This window comes from Symphodus melops (assembly GCF_947650265.1).
Source record: "Symphodus melops genome assembly, chromosome: 6".
In the NCBI taxonomy this organism is placed as follows: domain Eukaryota; kingdom Metazoa; phylum Chordata; class Actinopteri; order Labriformes; family Labridae; genus Symphodus; species Symphodus melops.
In genome coordinates this window covers 23,583,447-23,604,657 of record NC_136696.1, presented here as the reverse complement: position 1 = coordinate 23,604,657, position 21,211 = coordinate 23,583,447, and the positions used below count along the sequence as shown (strand labels likewise).

The 21,211-nt window shown below is 40.1% G+C and overlaps 1 protein-coding gene across 2 annotated transcripts in view; it reads left to right on the top strand.

The window, feature by feature from the left end:
* The first annotated feature begins 1,962 nt into the window (after positions 1 to 1,962).
* peak1 (pseudopodium-enriched atypical kinase 1) overlaps positions 1,963 to 21,211 on the top strand; it is a 94,335-nt gene continuing 75,086 nt past the window's right edge. Inside the window, exons 1-2 of one of the 2 annotated variants that reach the window (XM_079346279.1) lie at positions 1,963 to 2,243; positions 20,443 to 20,546. The gene's annotated coding sequence lies outside the window, so the exon portion shown is untranslated. The remainder of the gene's footprint in view (positions 2,244 to 20,442; positions 20,547 to 21,211) is intronic. The other variant, XM_079346280.1, reaches the window with a different exon arrangement.

The window sequence follows — 21,211 nt, the reverse complement described above, 5'->3', positions numbered from 1 at the left end:
GATTCTGCTCCAGCTGGCTCTGACTCATGCTGCCCTGCCACTCTCTCACTCTCTCAGACTTATGGTAGGAGAAGTCCACCTAAGACATGCATCAGGGGTTTTTTTTGTGTGAAGAAGTGTGCTCTTGTAATAAAAGCATCAACAGTAGTGGTAAAATGGTATGGTGTTTTGTTTTGTCTTGTCTTTTGTTTATTTTTCACAACACTAGGCTCAAATTTCAGAACACTGCTGCCAGAGTTTCTGAACTTCATGGCAGGAGAGAGAGGAAAAAAAATCGACATATGACATGAGCTCCAAGAAAGGAAAGTATTGCTTCATGCATTTAGCATATTTACTAACTCGTTACTACCACAGTCAATGATCTTTTGGGAAACCTCGGAATATGTTTAGTATCATAAAATGCTTGTTTGTGATTATTGAGTGTTTGAAAAATACACAATGACAATCAAGGTCTATTTGATCCAAACTGTGTTCGATTTGTTGTGTTTTACTTGTTTTGACTTCTTTAGTAAAGCGAGATTCTTTCCACTCTCTGTGTCTATTAATCCCTTCTTATCTCAACCACTTCCAATTCAACCATATAGTACTCCCATGCAGCTGAGGGATGCAGGCAATCATAGCATCGAGAGAAACCTCAGAACTTTACCAGAATGCGCCTCTGACTCGTATTTATTCAGCTGGAGAAAGGGGGAATATTTCTCTTAAAAAGGTTGAAAGAGGAAAAAGCGAGTCATCCTTCCTCTTCCTGAGATCCATCATCCGTTCCCATCTCCCCCAGCCCTGGAAAATCCTTGGCCTTAGTGCCCGGGACTGGTGCAGGGAGGAGGAGGAGGAGGAGGAGGAGGAAACAATGCTTGGAATGTGTAAAAAAACTTGAGTCATTCCCACACGTCAACCGTCTCAGCTCCACCTCCTGCTCCTCTTCCTTAATGCATGGTGCCTTCAGGTTATCCTCATAAACTCCTTTATCACAGTCTTAGAGCTGTTTTGTCACGTCTAAACAGAATATTGCTACTATTTCATGAATTTTCAATCTTGTAAAATATTCCACAGATGCACACGTAAAAGCTTGCAGAAAGTGGGTGCAATCCACATCAAATATTTGATGCACAACATATAAGCTATTGTAACCGAAATATCTTCCACATGGGAGTCATGGCATTATAGTTTTCCTACTTCTCTATTTTATCCGAGTCAATAGCTTTTCAAAATGATAAGCACATTTTTCCCAACAGCACAAAGGCATCAGCAGAGCAGGGGATTTGATCTCCAGGTTCATTATCCCTTATGAGAGGAACCATGTCATTAAAAGACACACCCGCTGCTCTCAACGCTTCTCAATAAGGGTTACATGCGCACACTCACTGTGGCTTTGTGCTGCACATCTGGTCGCCTCTTCCTGATACCAGCTGTCTTTTCCATACACACTTGGTTTACAGTAATGAGATTGATTTGAAATCACAGTTTTTTTTTTGGAGAGGGGAGTCATCATTCATATCAACAGTGAATGCAGCTTTTTACAGGCACCAGATGAAACATAATGTGTGTAATGTGTGTATACTACAATGCTTTTAAAATGACAAGATTGAAGTACTGATATATTAGTTCCACAATGTAAGAATATTACAGTAATATTACAGCCAACTCAGAAAGATATCAATATTGAGAACTTGATGAATATTTTCATATTTCAATGACTACTGAAAACAAATCTCTGAAAAGGACAAGACATTTAAAGGTTGTTGCACAGATTCCTTATTTATAAGTCTGCATTCACTGCTATCAAAATCGTCTTGTAGTAAGTTATTACAGATAAAGTTGTTAGTGCAAACTAATTTTGAATTCCATGCAAAGAAAAAAAAAACCCTGTTTTTTCTGTGAATTGGTACATACAGACTGGTTTGGGCGCCTTGTAAATTGCGCGTTCACGCGGTTCCTTTTGCCTGCCCAGTCTCCCAGTGCGCGCGTTCCCGCTGAAGGCTTGTGGAAAAAAAACTGCAGCGGCTGTTACCGGAGCCACGCAGAGAGAGAGAGAGAGAGACAGAGAGAGAGAGAGAGAGAGAGAGAGAAAGAGGGAGAGAGAGAGGGGAGCTGAGTGCGAAAAATCACTGGCTCTGGCAAGAGTTGAGCCGTACACACTTGGATTTTCGTTATTCCTGCCGAGGACGACCTTGTCAAAACCGGGATTCACGGCTGCCAAGAAGTGGTAGTGTCGACGGGGAGAATTTTTGGCGTCTAAAAAGGTATGGAAAAGTTAGCTTAAGGGGTTCCTTTTTCTCAAATTGAAAGTGTCTCAGCCACAAGTCTCTTCAGTTTCCTTCGGCTGCCAACTTCCAGTTTCTACAGTGTCAGGGGAATGTCGTGTCTTCAGGCGAACCAGCTCTTTTTTTTGCAGTCAATGTTACCGCTTAATGTGAAATGTACGCAGTTGTCCTCCACTGAGATGCAGAGACAGAAGTTGGTTCGTTTTAATCGAATTGCATGATAGCTCCTTTTTTTTTTTTTTACCCTTCTGCGTGCTGACTTCATATCGCTGCAACATAACTAGCCTCTGCTGTCATAACTTCAGAGAGGGCTAACATTTACTGGGCGACTTTTTGGTGCTGCTTGTCTTTTCTTTGGCTCTAAGTTAGTTAGGTTAGTTTAAAGGCGTACAGCTGGACTTTAAAAAAGTAGCCACCTTTTTTTTCCCCTCCCCAAAACAGTCAACTTTTCTCAATGTTTACTACACGGCGTACTTTACCGCTCGAGCCCAAAAGCAGCGGTGCACGAGACCACCAGCGGAACCAGTAGGAGCCGGTTTCACTTTGGCGATATTAAACCACCTTATAATTGCGCTTGTAATAAAGTAATAAACGGACACAAGTGGGACGACACAGACAGCTTTCAAGTGATGCCAGCATTGTTGCCCTCCTACCTGCAGTACAGATATTTACTGCTGTGCCAGGTCATACAGAACAACAATAAAGTTATTAAAAAGGGATTTCTTCCACCACATGGGACTCTTTGAGGATAAAGTGCCCTTTAGAGCATTGCAGATTGGGCAATTAAAACAATAAATTATAAACAAAAATCCCCTACTCACAGTGAAACATCTATGGGTTAGTGTAACCCCCCCTCCTTTCCCCTCCACACCCCAAATTTGGACATTTTGAACAGGTGTATAGGACATGCTTTCTTTTTCTTGTTTTCCTGTCTGAAACCTATACTTCCTTACATAAGGCTGTGACAGTTATAGGATCACCTCTGTTTTCATGCATACAATCAGTTCAAAGCATGGTGTGTTTTAGCTTACAACACGTGAGCTGTGGCTGTCTGTGCAACAGCAGGAATTCATAGCAATAATCATTTCATCAAAGGCATGTCTCTCTCTGCCTTTGTAAATCAAACAGAGATTTAGATTATACAGCCCAAGGCTCGCACAGTAACACCCAGAATCAGTAATGTGTTGAATTTTCAATAACAAATAACTCCTTTAAATTAATGCCTGTATCCATGGTCTAAAAAAAGGACTGAGCGCTACACCTCTGACAAGTGATGAAGGCCATGTTTACTGAATGCTGGCGTGTTAATGAGCAAATTGTTGGTTGTTGGATGAGATTTGAACTTTTTTTTTTTTTGTCTTTCAAGGTGATAATTTCACCTGTCAACGTCTGTGGTCTAAGGTGGGCGCTGAACTGTCTACGACATGTTTGATGTGACAGTGAGCTGCATCTAGGGCTCCAGAATAAATGTGACAATTTAATGAGGATTTGTGTCATTTTAAATGTTGTTTTTAACTGTCATTATTTAGATATCATAACCGGGCTGCATTTAGGATTAGACTTGAAATTAATGCTGCCAGGAGCAAAATAGAAAAAGGTAGATAACTGTGAAAAAGTTAAGATGTTTAAGACATGTCTTCAGAAAACATTTCCAGCCTGTATAGTCCCAAACCCACTTTTTTACTTTGTTGCAGGACATAGTTTGAAGAAATCACCAAAATCCTATACATTTGTAAAGCTTGGTCTGAATTATTTTCTGCTCATTTGGACGCTCTGTCATCATTTTTTAGTCAGGCTCAGATCTCAGATGCATTGACTGTAAAAGTCCCTTGAATAGAGCATTTCGTAAGAGAATTGACACAGTATGCACTTCACTGGAAAGTCCTCAGTAAAATGCTAAAAAACATCAGTCTTTGTTGCATTTCTCCTTAAAGCCTCTGTCATTAGATAGATAGATAGATAGATAGATAGATAGATAGATACTTTATTGATCCCGAGGGAAATTCAAGGCATCCAGTAGCAGTATACAGACAGGCAGGACACAAGACATTAGTCATTTACTCCTGTGGAGCAATAATAAGCGCTCTTTGTGTTCGAAGAAGGTGTTGGTGAAAGTGAAACATTCTTCAGTTTCAGTGTCACAAGTTCAGGCTGCAGTGAAAGTTGAAGCGAGTTAGAACTGCAAACCTCAACCCATTCAAAACAGAAGCAGGGCCTCAGATAAATGAGGTCGTCTTTGTGTGTTCACATGAGACCATATTTGTCACTTCTTGTTTTTACTTGCTCTGTGCTTTTATTATGATTAGCGCTCAGGACAGTGTAAACAAAGGCAGACGTCTGACGTTGTCACTTCTTCACCTATTTAGAGCGGATGGGGAGGCGGATTTGCGGAGATGTCAGATTGTTTTGTTCTGATAAGTGCCCTGCGGATGTCTGTACCAAAAGAATGTGGGACAAATATTTGTTGAATTGTTTCCTACGTTTCATACCTGACATTCTTTTGGGGGGGGAAGAAACTGGAAGAGTTTGTGCTGATGTTGATCTTTCTATATCTTCAGGGCTACAAAAAGTTCAGTGTCTGTTTGAGTGATGGAGGTAAAGGCTGACAGTCGTTGGTTGTATGCCTAAATAAACACGATGTTTGTTGACATTTGTTTTTGCATGGCATCTGCTCAACCGTCTGAGCTATTGTTTGTGGATCTTAATCATTAAGTTGTGGTGTTGTGACATAAATTCCCATTTCAGTTGCAAAAAGCCGTCTTTGCATCATAAAGGTATAACGATGAGTCACTTGCCCTGAGGCTTATCGTGAAATGGAGGCGCAGTGACTTGTTAAAAAACAATCCGAATCATCAACATTGTTCGGTTTGTGTTTGCCAGCAGAATCAATGACCCAGAGCGAATATTAAAGAGAGGCAAGTCAGTATCTGTCCATTAAATAGATAGACATGCTGGTTTAGGAAGCAGATCCTGCAAACAGTTATTGATAGAAAAGTATGTCTTTGCTTTTGAGTGATTGATCAGAAGCTCGCTGTGCATTTGTCTTATGAAAACAAAATGTTTGCCACTATGTTTGATGAGCTAAAGCTGTTTGTGTGAACGTCTTTTTTTTTTTTCTTTTCAGGACAACTCATCTTGAAAGCTTTGAACATTACAGACACTTTTCTTGTATTGAAACACATCATGTTGCTTGTTGATTTTGAGACACGAGCTCTGGATGTAATGAGATAGTCATCTCACATTATGAGGCAATTTGTCTTGTTTGGTTCACAAACTCTATTTTGTGTAGGTTGTTTGTAACCCACTAACAAACATGTTTTAAAGTGAAGGAATGCATAACTGCTCATCTTGTTTTTATTCCCCTACATTCCCTTTTTTTTTTATTTGTTATCATTCTTTGTTTTTAACCTGTACTGTAGCACTTTAAGATCTCTTGATGAAAAGGGCATTATAAATAAAATGTATTACTTTTATTATTATAAGCACTTCCACTAGATCGCGAGGTCAATGGAGTGAAATAAAAGAACTAAAAGAATGATGAAAAGTAAAAAAAAAAACAACAATCTTGAATACATTAGGACCGTCTGCAGCGGCATCAGCTCTTATGTTCTTGTGATGTTGCTTTTTGCATCTCTCTCTCTTTCTTGAACTTGCAAAGCATCTGTGGAGTCACACAAAGGAGGAGGGCTGTAACGATTCACTCAACTCATGATGCCGTTCACCATGCTGGGTTCACAATACGATTCTCTCCCGATTTATTTTCAGAGGATCAGGAGCTGATTGGATCATCATGTTGGTTGTGTTTTTGTGTAGTCCCCTCTCTTGTTGCAATATTTGCACACTGTTTTTGTCTTGTCTTTGTCCTCTCAACTCTTTCATTTTCTGTCTGGGGAAGCAATAACGCTTCCACTGCCATGATAACGCCTGCTTATTACAACTAACTGCCTCCGCTCTACACCTGCGGATGCTCATGGTATGACAGCAATTCAGAGTACTGATTAAAACCTTGAGATCTTTGAATCGATTTGTTGCTGCCTCTTGGTTAATCTTTACCTCCCTACAAAAGACAGAGAGATTCTTTGCTAGTTTTTAGCGTCCAGATAGCGATCCAACAAAAGAAGTCAAAGGCAGATGGTGTTCTTTGCTGTTTAAAAAGTTGAATCTCAGTTGATATATAGCTCTGGCTCGTTCGCAGCAGTGTGTTGCCGCTTCACTCTGATATCTCTCCACTAATGCACAAGTCCTGTTTGAGCATGTGTTTATTTCTGTCTGACGTGTGTGACAAGCATTTCTCTGAAAAACATAGTGTTAACCCAAATGTGCCTCAAGGATTAATAAAGCATGTACAATGATAAAAAGATAGAATAATGAGCCCTTTAAGACACGAACACACAACACTCATGCTTTGAATGATTATTTCTGCATAGACCAACTCTTGAATTTCAAGTAACATGTTTCTTTTGTCCTGAGGGATAAAAGTATTTTAGGACTCTGAATTATGTATGAGGAACAACTTAAGTCACTTCAGAGATGAACAATTATTCAGTCCTTCCAACTGTAAATGCCCCAAACCTCACCTGAATGACAGTGTTTTTTTTAATTGTGATTGTGAGAAAAAAAAAAAAAATTCAGAGGGAATTATCACCTTCAAAAACAGGTTTTAATGTGGTGTTTGTGCTTATATTTTACATAAAGGCTCTTGAGGTTTGCAATCACTAAGCACTTTTCAAGATGCTAGATAAATGAAATAAACGTATAAACACTTCCAAACAATTCTGCTGGCAAATATCAACCTCCCACTTGTTGGAGGAGGTAAAGTGACATAAATAACGGGTCATTTTCTTGGTTGACAGAATGCGTGTGTTATGTGGGGGCTCGGAAACAGGTCTGTGAATGAAGTTTCATTTGACACCATGACCTTTGACCTCTCCCCTTTGCCCAGAGCTGAGGCTTGAGCTGGGTAACAGGTGTGACCCAGAGGTTAAGGAGCACACACACACACACACACACACACACACACACACACACACACACACACACACACACACACACTTACTTTTTACTTTGATTTTTTTGAACAAACATTCAACTGGCCTAATTAATCTGTTCCTTAGCTCTGAATTTGTTAATTCAGCTGTGGAAATGGTAAGCAAAGTAATCTAAACTACTTCTTTTACTCTATTTCTGGGTGAGGAAGCACTTTGCTATTTTTCAATATCCTCTCTCAGTTACGCATGAATAAAAATCAAAATGAGCAGAACTGACCTGAAAATGAGGCTCTCTCTAAATGCTTGTTTTTCTGTTTTCAAACACACATTTTAAAGTGTTCGTCTTACTCACCAGCTTAAGCTTGAACATGTAGGTCTTCAACTCCACTCTTCCTCCGTCTTCTTTTCTTTCCAAATGTCACACTCTTAGTGATAAACAACATTGTTCCTATTTCACCCCATCCCAACTTTTCCATGTATTCACTCCTTAAACAAAACTCTCCAGGTTTTAGAAGGTCAGTGGAGCCTGATAAAGTGCAGTTTGGGCTGGAAGCCATGTCTACTGACTTTGGCTCTGCCTAGATTGAAGGCAGAGCTGGAGCCCAGTTTTGTTTTGGATCCGTGGTCTTGATATAATTCATGTTGGCAGCTCCCGGTCGTTGCTTATACCGAGTACATTTTGAAGCGATCAGGCAAAAACATTGCACCTTCCAAAAGTCAGTGTAATGTCATCTGAGTCATCCAGGTGAGGAGATGCCTCAACAAATTAAAGTGATCCTCTGGTCTCAACAGTCACTCAGATAAACCTGAATCATTTCTTAGTTCAATAAGTTGACGACGTACAAAGGTATTATCTAAAGCAATTTTAGATGAATTAGAAGCTTTGCTGTAAAGTTGAAGTGCATCTTTTATGAAATCAAACATTACTGCTTGTGTTTGTCTTTTCTTTAATCTTTGGAAAAAAATGAAAATCACATTTTCAGTCCATAACGTTTCTCCTGACTTGCTGCATGTGACATGACTAAAAACAGGCCAACCAGGCTCTGTTATAAGTCGTCTTTGTTTTTCTTGTGCTAGAGGTAAGATGTTGGATGATAAAGGAGCGAACCACAGTGACACTGAGATCAAGCCAGGAGGCGTCTGCTCCTGTCCCGTGTTTGATATGTCTCGCCAGCATTCTTGCCTGCTGTGCTCTTGTCTGTGTTTGTCTCTGTGGGGACAAGTCACACAAAGGTTCGAGATGTGGTTAAACGTGTTCATCTGAAGTAGCACACTAGTATCAACGCTTCAATCTCTGCAAAGGTTTGTTCCTGTAAATATCATGTTCCCAAACTATCAGTTTGATTTACCATTCAAAGATGATTATTTTTAGACTAAGATTAAGATGTTTTTGGGATTAGACATATTTATTAGTCATCTGAATATTCAGGATGTTGAATGTTTTAAGAGGAATCTCAGCCTTACAACATTGGCTTTGGTTTGATGTCACTGGACGTTTGTTTACTGTTGCAAGAGAGCGTACACATTTGAAATAGTTTGAAATAATTGTGTCTGACCTTTTAAAGGAATGCTGACTTTTTAAACATCAGTGATTATGTCTGGAACTCAAGGTTATGGCTTTGCTGATAAGCTATCGGCCAGAATGTTGACCTTGAAAATGCAACTCAAATTGAGGTTACACCACTGCATATGAAGACCGTTGAATTACTTAACCAGTGAAACAATTTGCTGCCTCTAATTAGTCTACTTTTATCTAGCCTTTTCCTTATTTAATATGTAGATGCACCCTGATGGCAAATATTGCAGTTTCTTCTTAATTAATGTGTTGAATTCATTTAGTCCTCTGCGCTACCTGCTTTAAATACTGATGAGGACAATTAGTGACCTGAATGACTTGACTCTGGTGGAAAGCTGTGGGCTGCTGCTCACCCCTTGTTAAACTTTGTCCTTTCACCAAAGCGTGTGATTTAAAAGTATGTCCCCTCCTTACAGGGCACACAGAGTTCAGCTATTCAACATTTTCCAAACCGTCTTAATGGGCTGAAGCTGTGGAACTTAGTGATTTAATGGTGTCAGTTCTTTTCTTTTTGAACTGCATATTAGGCGTAGGATACTCTGCTCTTACCACCATCACCCTTCCTGTGGTGGTCCATAAAACAAAGCCTGATCCAGAGCCAGGGATGATGTCAGGACTTTTTATTGTTGATGTCTTCCAGATCTCTCACCTGTTTCTCCCCCCCCCCCCCCACACACACACACACACACATTGTAAAAAGCACCAATATGTCTTGTTAATGGCTGAGTGATGTGGGTCATGTCAGACATTGCATCGCTTTTGGCACATCAATGGAAGCTTAACGGATGATAGCTTGGCAGAATGCATAATAAATGATCTGTCATCAGAGCCTCGTTGTAAAACCACTTAGAGGCCTTCAGTTTGGATATTTTTCTCATAATAGTAACACTGAAAAGATCCTTCACTTCATAAATGTGTTTTCTTTGCGCACAACATTCCCACACTGTACACGCTGGCCTCTCGTAGACTCTGTGACCTTAAAACCGAAGGCGTCTTTTTGGAGATTCTTTCAAGGGTCCGTTCCAGCTGCATGCGTTCCAAGCACTATATGATCTGTTATTCCTCAGGCTCCCTCTTCTCAACACAGCAGAAGATGAAGTGATAAGAGAAATAAACTAAAGGGAAGTAAATACAAACAACTTACTGCACTTCCATTGGTTGAAGAAGAACCAGAGCCAATGAAAGCTGTCGCTAGGGGACACTCAACTTGGTGGCATTAAGAAGTTGTCGGAAGGAATTTTAGAAAATCTGTTTTGAACTTTAGTAGTGCTGTTTGAATAAATCTTTGCTGACAAAAGACTAAATGACATGGAGCTGTTGTCCCGTAAAACAAGAAAATACAAAACTAAAAACATTAGCCTAAAAGATGCCCTAGCATTACTTGATGGTATCTAATGATGATTAAGGGTTCTTATTTTTGAAGAAACCTGGCTTTCAAAGAATGCTCAGGTTAAGGTCCGTTCTTTCTTTTATAATTCTACAACCCATTTAGCAGATGCTTTTGTCCATAGCAACTTACAACACGAGTCCAACACGAGCAAACAGTGATTTGCTAATAAACACAGGGGCTGACAGGTAGTGTGCAGGCAATGCACTGTGTATTTTGTCATTTTTTAAAAATGTGTTTTTTTTTCTCACTGTCATTAGCAGCAAAAAAAAAAGCTGCTACTCTTGAGAAAAGGCTCTTCACCATCATCAATCAAACGTGTGTCGAAATATTCTTTCCCAGTGTGCTTCAATCCCCGCTCCAAATACCTCTCTCAGTTGGAGAACTAACACAGCATGCACCCGGAGGCTGCGATGAGAGATGGCCAATAAAGATCTAACAATATGTGGTGGGAGATCAAAATCCCAGGATGAATCTGGTTTCCAATTTCATTTAGAGGTAAAAATGTCTTTAGGCTCAGTCCCACAGTTCTGCATGTTTTGCTGATGAAATCGGGCTGTGTGATGGATATGAGCTAAAGCAAATAACTCTGAGATACAAATAAAAGTCCCTGGGGACACTGAGAAGAAAGGGACATAGTCACATGCTTTGAGACCACCAAGCAGTATTTTCAATAGTACCATGATGATGCCTTGAAATCTGCAGAAACACAACATAATAAATATAGCTTTTATATTCATTTAGCACCAGTTGGACCTATTGGCTGCATTTTCAGGAATTTTTTCTGTGTGACCTGACTGTTTTACACTTAACATCAGACAAATGCCCAAAAAACAGGGAGACCAAATCTCCTGACAAACCTGCCTCTCTGTACAATCTTTAGTATGTTTAAAAAAAAAAAAAAAAATCAAAAATATTTGTGGCTCAGTTGTTGTTTTTGTTTTCAATTTTGGATTAAGCTTCAAGCTGTGCAAACAGAGAAACAGAAACTGTGTGATCTGATCGCTAACTTTTTTACTGCCTAGATTCTCTGTTGTAGTCCATATATGGAAGGATAATCCTCGCTCTCAGGATCTGTGGTGATCTATCTACACAAGTATTTGTTTGGGTTAGACAATGCCTTCATGTGACTGGCTGTTGCCCTGGCTGGACCAAAACAATTCTGCTTTACTCTGATTTGCTGAGAGCCCAGTGGGGTTCTTGCATTTGGCCAAGTTTTGACCTCACTTACTCTGCCGGACTCTGCCTGCATCTTAAAATAACACGCTACGTGTTGTGCTGAAATCTCTCGGACATAGCTTGCTGCAGCTGGACTTGTTTACAGAGCTGAACCTGAGCTCTGCTTGCTGTCAGAGATTACAGTCGTGGATTGGGGCCACTTGCATGCCTGAATACTATCTCTTACATCAATCTGAAGCTTTCCAGGATGAACTATGGTAGGTTTTTTTGGAGGTGGCCTGTGTTTGCGTTTGTCATCTATCAGACTGTCAGTTCTGCCTGCAAATAGTTTTTGTACCTGGGTTCTGCAGTTTCCAATAATGGTGTGAGTAGTTAACCTTGTATTGGGTCTAAATATTACGTACAGCTCTTCATTTGCATCTCAACATAGCTCAGAGAAATAGAGAAGTCTCCTGAATTACAGATGAGATGGATGGGGGTTGGTGGGTGTGGCCCTTTTTGCTGATCTACACTTATTAATGGCACTGCAAAAAAATCTTCACACTTCTGAATGCTAAAGTAGGTCATTATGACTCACTTATTTCTATCCATAAAAGCTTTCCCTCTAATTTCCTGTTATTACAATAGGACCCCATTTCTATCTTTTTTTTTTTTAATGACATCTTTCTATATTTCTAATCTCATCCTTCTTTTTCTTCTCATTCTGTGATGGACAGGGATAACTTACATATCTCTGTACCTCAGCTTTGGCTGAGGTGAGTTTTTGAGAACCTTTAGTTTAGTGCTGTCTTGAGCCTCTGCAAGCTGACAGAAATATATCACATTGCATGGACCATCAAGCACAATGTAATGACATCCAAATCCGACTTCTACTTTACATTAACTGTAAGACACTGTCAGCAATCCTGAAATATTTTCAGGAAGAGTAATCCTTCATTTGTATTTAGACAATACACTAATTAGGTCACCAGAAGCAATTAGAGAAGAGGGAGCACAGCTAATATCTTAGTTTAATGAGAATTTTAATTAGTATCATTATATATGAAGAAACACATTTATTTTTGTATAAAACAGCAAACTAAAGCTGGATGAGCTCCTGACAGGAGGGCTTTACGCTTGTCAAATGTTTATCCCTACTCTCTGAAAGCAACACGAGGCTGATGTATTGTTCATGCTCACACCTAATCCCAGTTCACCAAAGTGTGTTTACACTGTTTCTTTTACTTTGTGATGCTGGAGTTTCTGTTGTTACTTTGTTGAAGAAAAAGCTGCGATAAGCGATGAGCAGCTTTCTTGGGCATTAAAGAAAAGGGCCGGGGAATTAAATCATATTTGATCCATCATAATAAACACTCATGCATGCCAGAGAGGCTCGGGGACGCAATGATGTGCATACGTACACAGGAACGCCAGCAGTCCCAGACAAACGTCTACACTGAGTGCAATGGAAGTGAAACACAGTCAATGATCTGTTCAGATGAAGTTTTTATTGTTGGGATACATACACATACGTGATTCAACTTTTTCTGTTCACTCTCACTATGTCAGTATTTATCAACGATCAGCGATGATTCAAACAATATGGAACAGACTGCTGTAGTCTGCAGACACATCCACACGGACTCTGTTAAACAGGCGCTGCGTTAAATCCAAACACTGAAGATACAGAGCACACTGAACGCATGCTCCCTGTTTCACTCACAACACACCGCAGGAGTCAGTGATACACCACTGATACACACACACCTACACGAAATGAATGGTCTGCTTACATGTTCAACTTTGTCAAAGCTTCATCTGGGAAATAAACTGTTTTTGTAGATTAAAAAAAAAATGGGAACAGCTGTGCCTTTCAAATGGCAACAGCTCGAACAGGGCTGCACTCGTTCATATCAGCACAACAGACATGTTGAAGGAAATTTAGGCACAATCATTCCAAACAGCATTTGTCACTTGGTATTTCTAGCTGCAGTGGTTAAGACATAATGCAACCTTCACAGTGCAAAAATGCATCCTAGCATTCATCGTCTCTCTTCTTGTAAACAGGCATTTGCTGTCTGACATTGCATGACAAAGCAACACTCATTGCTGCAAATAATCCTGTTGGTGCTGCTCAAAGTAATTCTGCAGACTCACCGAATGTTCAGGTCAGCCAGCTGAGTGAGGGTACATCTCAAATGACCTGTTTAACCCTTCAGCCTCATATACACACGTACACATTCAGACCCTCCACACTGTCATCTTATTAGCAGTATCAGTGGATGCCATGTCTCTTTAAAGAGACCCCCCCCCCCCCCCCCCCCACACACACACACACACACACACAGACACACACACACACACACACACACACACCACAGGTTGTGAAAGTGCTTGTTGTTTGGTGCGTGACATGATCTGTATCACATGAAGATCAGAAAACAAACACTCTCATTCCTTCAGACTGGCCCACACCCGGGGCCCATACCACGGCTATATCAGGCTGGCAGGCTGACGGGGGGCTCGTTTGTAGGGGATGAGACGAATGTGTGACGTGTCTGTCTGAGAATGGTGTCAAAGAGAGCACAGAGGAAAAAAAGAAACGGAAGTCTTTATTTGGAAGTCTATATTCAGGCATACAAGTTTGAGGATTTGGTGTTGAATCTGACTGCTTGCATGTGAAACTTCTGTTTGCGTGAGCGTGTCATTGTGATAGCAAGTTGGTGTCCTGCCCAGTTACTGGCATTTAGCCACCAGATCTGGGCCATGGAAGGAGGAAGAGGAGGAGTTGGACGTGCTATGATCCAGAGGACTGTTGACTGACAGGAACAGTGGCTGTGCGCAAACTAGCCAGTGATCTTGAGGCTGGCAAACAAGACCACAGCACAACAAGCTCCGGCATTCAGATCATTGCATACGTCCGCACTCAGTTGTGAGGCAGTGAATCGCATGTTCAAAGTGAAAATGAGGTATTCAAACACATGGATTGCTTTCTCTGACAGTTTCATTAAGTCTGAAATGTTGAAAGTGCGTTTGTTGTCTTTGCCGAAGAAGAAGAAATGTAGATAGGGAAACTTGCATTTCTTATGGCAGGCATTTTTCTCCCCAGTGCCAGCACTTATTCTTCCCCCCGGGCGAGTGCTCAAGTATGATAACACCTGCACCGACACGTGATGGGGACTCGGCATAAATCAGAGCAAACCTTTTCTGTTTGTTTCTTTTAGCGTCAGAAAAAGCAGGCTGAGGTGGAGCAATATGAAAGATGAAACAGCTTATTGTAAAGTTAATGTCCCTGCTTGTGCCATCACCCCTGCTTAATGTGCCAGAGAAAATGTAGAATGGCACATTCTGTTGTTAAGAGGTGTAAACAATACTTTATAGTGGAAGAGGCAGTTTTTCTTACTACAGAGTATGATGTTGACAGTGGTCAGCATTTGTAATCCTGTCCTGAATGTACGATCATATTTATCATCTCATTCAAAATCAGATTTAGCTTTCAACAAAATGTCTCGTATATGTGTTCCTTTGGTTTCAGTTCAGTGCCTGTATCAGACTATGGGACTCTTGTTGTTTCACTGCAAACAAAGGTTTTGAGATTTGTTCTTGCAGCTTGTCCTGCTGTTGTTTCTTCATGATGCTGCAAAATACAGATTTAGAGATTCAACAGGCAAAATGTTTATTAACCCTGGTTGTTCTCTCTGCTGATGATTCAAACTATTGACAGTCCTTCAATTGTGTAAAAGACTCATCACACACGTTTAACATACTTGCAGGTTTTCGTACATCAAACAATCAAGTTAACTATTTCTAAAAGCATTTTATAGATACATAAATGAAGATGTATTAAAGTCCTTTTTTAATGGACACACATTAGTTTTCTCTAAGCCCTGTTAACTTTATGCAATAATCATTTATATTAATGTCTATATGGGGTATTTACACAAAGAAGTGTTAGGAGTTTAAATGTGAGGATTATGTAGAAACTCAAATACTTTGATATAACTCGCGCTTACCCCACATCTGATTGTTTCCTTTTTTTGTTTTATTTACAAACTGTCTTATTTTCACATCAGCTCAAGAGTCCCCCATTACATCTCCGCTAGTTGAACCAGAGAAGTTAATTTACTTGTACTGTATAAGCAATAATTAGTCCCGTGTGAAAGCATGACATACATAATTATCAGGATGACTTTCTTCATCCAGGGCTTTAATTCCTCAGTTTTGTCACAGTCGTTCTATTATACAGTAAAGGACATAAAAGGTTCATCAGTTTAGTCATGTAGGGTAAATGCTTCAGTGTTTGTCGTTCAACATTACCTCAAAGTAATAATAATCATTATTTTATAATAATGATTATCTTTATTTTTATGATTTTTCCATAATCAAGCAGCCCTACAAACCTGCTTTTGTTCTGCGTTGTTCCATAGTAACATTAGGTTATCTCTTTATTCTTTATTTCTTATTTCACCATATTGTGGGTGAAGGTATCATTTGTTACATCTTTCACAGTCCTTTCCTTTTATATGAAGTGTACTGCCCCTGACAAACAATGACAATGGTTATGGTATCTGCTGATTGGCTTTCAGCCAGAATCATTTGGCAGCTACTTGGCGTTGCATAACCTAAAAGCTTCCAACCAGCACAGAGCAAAAAGGGAAGTGAAACACACTGATGTTTAATTAAGAAGTGGCCTGCACTATCTGGAAATTAATTTTCAATGGATTGCATTTTGGTTTTCATCTATATTATTCTGATTTCTGAATTTGTTAAGCTCACACCTGCAACACTTTTATTCAGTTCATACATGGACCTATCAGCATAAAGCCATTCATCTTTAACAGGCTTTAGAGCAAGTCCATGGGCTTCCCATTATGTTGATTTTTTTTTTTTTTTTTTAACATATAGGACCTCATCTTTGTTATTCGTCTTCAACTTTCCAGTCAGGGCTTTGTGGGAAATAGACAGTAGTCAAACTGCTGTCTGGCAGTCATAAACATGGGAGCATAAAACTACGAGCCCAGACAGTAGGGAAGTATATGACACACAAACTGAAGGTTCTGTTACTACACCAAAGCAGTTTTGTGAAAATGTGTGTAATGATTATTCATGTTTTAAGGTGTAACTTCAAACCCAAATCTTTGTAAAACCTGAACGCCCCTGAAAACAGGACACTTAGCTCAATCCCAAAACTGTCAACCGTTTCAGATGAGTCACAAGCTGAGCATGTCCTTCAGTCGTCACGCTCTGATCGATTGCTGTTTTATGCTGAATGTCATAAACTAGAGGTAATTAGAAGTAATGTATTATCATAATCTCAGCCCTTCCTGCAGTCCCCATGAAACACAACGAAGAGGGTTTGAATTGGCTCTGTCTGGATGTATTTCCTGCTGAAACAGGATAGAACCAATCACAAGATAGAAGGTGGAGCTTGTTGTTGGTTTTATTGCCTTGACAAAGATTTTTGATTGGTTAGACATTTGTAAACGTCCCATTTTAATGTAAAACCCCTCAGCCACAGTTGGCAGGTAATGACAGCTAAATGAAAATTAAACACAGGAACACTAGATTAAAACCATAAAAAACGTGGTTGTATTTGCTTTCAATAGCTGCCACTACTTTCTCAATATCCTTCTTTGTGCAGAAGATCAAACCCTTTGGTTTATAAAAATACTCTTTCTCTGCTGCTATGATTGCATGTAAAGGAAGAAGAAACATTATTAGGGTGAATAAGGTGGTTGTCTTAATGAGTAGCTTGGCTACAGCCTTGAGTTGGATTTGATTCTACACATGTATACATACATACTCCATGCTGAATACATCAGTCCTCAGGGTAGCAGTAAAACTTCAACAGCTTGCCCCTTGCAGAAGTTAATAGGCTTCCCTGTGGAGTGTGAGTCTGATCCTGAGTGATGTCTTTAAGCCCTCCTATTGAGATGACATCACTCCATCTTTTATCTGGCTTGCTCCGAGTGGAGATGGTTTAAATGGTGGGTCTATGTTTACTGTACTTTTGTTCAAACCATTGCTATAGTTTTTTTTTCCTGTCAGCTGAAGTTTCTGGAGCTTGATGAGTTTGACGATCTGTAATTAGTGCCAACCATAAACAACCGGATTCCCTGCTGAGCTCTGCCACGGGTGGCTGCCCTCACCGCGACAATCTGGAGTTTCCCTTTTGTCCTGTGATGTGTGTGATGCCGAGCCAGCTGCCTGCCCTGGGAGTTGAGCAGTGGGACTGCAGTATGGATAATAGGGAAGAGAAAGATGCAAAAACACTAACTTGTGTCCAGGAGAGTTCAGAGCCCTTTCCTATCTAATCTGCAGAATCATTTTTAAATATAGACAGTGATGCTATCGAAATACAATTGAAGTCCCAGCCTCTCGGACCAGCTCTGATGCTTTTTCTGCCCTGGCTCAGACATGCACAATAATAATGACATCATGGTCCATGTACCTCATGGTCACTCTTTATTCCAGTCGTTTGGTTTACATGTGTATTCTAACACAAACATTATATCCACTCACTTGTCAGAGGCTTCCCAGGGTGCACTTTTTTAAATTGAGATGCTTGAATCATGAATTGTTTTACCATGTCGTCAGAGCGGCTGGCTGACGTTGGGTTATGTTGGAATAGACTTCTTTGAGTCGGTTGTTGATTGGCTCTTTTGCACTTTGTTGGAGATGATGATTCAGTTAATTATCCAGACTGAATCACAAACTATCTTCAAAAACTTTCTAAGTTTATATCTCTATTTGATTGGCCAACTTTCCACTCTGCTTTAAAGGTCTTGGTGAACTCCTGGTTGTTGTTGTTGTCTTGGAAACGGAGTCTGGGCCTGAAGACACGCTCCATGGACCATTGCAAACAGTCGTCTGCCCCTCCTTTGGCTCCAGCCCACTAATTCTTCACACACAACCAATGCAGGCACATGACTCTGAGGAGGAAACATCTGTGTGTTGCATGCAGACACCACAACGTTTTGTGAACATGAAGGAAGGAGTGCACTCTTCCTGTCTGTCACTGTTATTTGAATTCCGAGCAGATGCTGTGTACTGCTTGCAACAAAAGCTGAAACTAAATTGAATCTTGTTAAATAGATTTCACTTAAACACAATTTATAAACAATTCAGTTTTTTAGAGGCAATATATATATATATTTTTACCATCTTTTTAACCGTAATCCCTTTTAGCTTTGTTCACTTGCTGTGATCCCTCTGGCGTACACATGAGCAGACATAATATCCACATCTTTGAAACTTTCTTTTGCTTTTCACATTTCCTGCCAAGAGCAACAATGTCATATGTGGTTTGAGGGCTCGTGTCATGCATGCAAAGTCTTTGATTCTTGTTGTGTTGAGCCTGGCATGTTTCCCTCCCATTGGGACCTCTTAGTCTTACTTTGAGTCAAAGATCAAAGACTCCATGCATCTTTATATTTAAGCTCCTTCTCTCTTGGCTGAAGTAGCGCAGCAGGTTGACTCACGCTCATAGTGATCATTTCCAAAGTTTAATCAATTAAACATGTGCATTAAAAACAGCAGATTGTAAATAAATAGTACCTGTTGGATGCATGGAAACACTTTGCGTCAGAGCAGCAGTAGTGCGATGTGCTCTGCTCTAAAGCGGTCCTGATTGCAGTTGCTTAACTCTCATTAAGGGACATATGGAGCCGTTTAGCTATAAGCCTTGTTAGAAATACTGTCGAGCAATGTCAATTAGATTTAGAGGAAGGAAGTGGTCATGGACAAAATGAGAACTTAATATAGAATCCCAGGGGAGAATTGGCCTGCCTCTGGTTATGCATCTCTTTTTAAGTCAGGACTCTGCAGTTGATACTTGATCGTGTTCTTAATCTCATGGGAATGTACGTTTTTTAGCATCCATTACGTCTTATTTATTATAATAATAATTATTATTATATATTGATATTACAGCCAGCTTTATTCATTCCCCCCCCAAAAAAACCTACCCAAATATGGCCATATTCACAGCTCTCACACCTGCATGTTCACACAAACATTCCCCCATCCTCTGCCCGCTGGCAGTCAATATTAGTGTTGGATTACACCTGAAAGCCCTGAGTCATGTTTAGAAAGTGGACCCTCTTAAAACAAAAAAATAAAAAGGCTCTCAGAGTAAACAGACTCCCAACATCTAAACCCTTGGCTCTTAATAGTTTCGAGCCGCAACACTAACAATTCCTTATATAGTTGTGTTTCTTGCCTGAGCACACTGTCATATAGAGAGGGCCAAAGCAGAATGCCATGCCTGCAGGGATGAATTTAGGGTAAGGGAGTGGTTCATGACTAATTTCTGTTGACTCATGGCTCTAATGAGAATTGGGACGTGACAGTGTTGCAGAGTTGAACTGGTTCATTTGTCCGTTGACACTATTAATGCACACATACACAGAGGCTTTTTATGATGTGAACATTTATTAAGATTAGCCTGCATCAAGTGGGAACAGGTTCTTTTTCGTAATCGCAGCATGAAGATGCATGCCGATAGGTGTTTATTTTTAACTTTGTCTCACTTCTGCACAAATTATTGGACACTTTGAACAGGTGATGTGATGTTCTCTGTTTAAAGTTGGAATTTCTCTCTTCATTTTATCACCTCTGGCCAAACGTTTTGGTCAAAAACATGTGCTGTGCTTTTGTGATTAGCGACAGTTACCAGTTTGTGATCATTTTAAATTGCTTAATCAAGCTCAGCAGAGAGAAAGACAGGTGCTAAACGGGTCACTGAGCTATAGAGGTTTGTTTTCTAGAAATTAAGATAATTGGAAAGCTTACTCTTCAGAACCTTTTCAGCGCTCAGCCCTGCCACCTCTTAAACCATAACTCATTTTCTTTTAGCATTCTCCTGGTAATGAACCTGCCAATCTTTTGCCACTGCTCACTTCACTTTACAATTTGGTGTGCACGTTTACGTTCAGCTTCACGTTTGTTTGTTTAATTAACTCTGATTAGCTTGTATCTTTGACTTCTCATAAACTGCGACACCAGGAGCAGTTGTTTGGGAAATGAAGCTGGCATCTTACCTCTCCTCTCTTGTTCTTTTGTCCTCAGGGAAATAAGCTCAAGTCCTCGGATGACCAGCGTATGAATCATCAAGTTCTGGAGCTTTCACACCTTTAATACTCAAGACGACAGGGAGCAGCATTTGCTGGCTGGTAGGCAAAGTCCCAGCTTCTTTTCTCTATACAAAAAGACTGCACAGTTCACCATTTAAAAACCGCTCTTTCCATTTGGACATCTCTGTCGACATGAAAGTTGATTTATTCATTTTTATTTGCTTTGTGATCCACTTAGTTAAATTGGCCACTTAGCCAAACAGTACATTAAAAAAAAAGGATTCAGGATTTTACCCCTCTTTTCTTCTTTAAGGTCATGGGTGGGTTGAGAGGTGGTCCTGATGTGGGCCGGTAAAAGCTACTGATACATGACTAACATTGAGTTGTACAAATGATGTGCAGCACCACAGGGTAACATAACACACATAAATCAAAAGTATAAAATCACCTACAATGTCAGCACAATGAGGCGAAGAACAAGCCATTGGCTGGCTGCCTTTAATGCATTATTCATTCTTAAAGGTAGGACTTTAGTTTTATTCAAAGTAGACTCAGGGTTAGTCATCTCCGCGCAGGGAGACCGAGTGGCTGTATTGATTTCTGCACTGGCTGCCTGTTTGTTAGTTCTTTGTATACGCGCCTGCAGAGCTATAAATCTTTCTTTTTATAACCAGTATTCTCATGCTTTGGCACAGAAGGAACGCTACAAAGGAGTCAAATTTGTCAAAGTGCTCAGCAACCCCACCCTGTCCATTCTTTAGGGT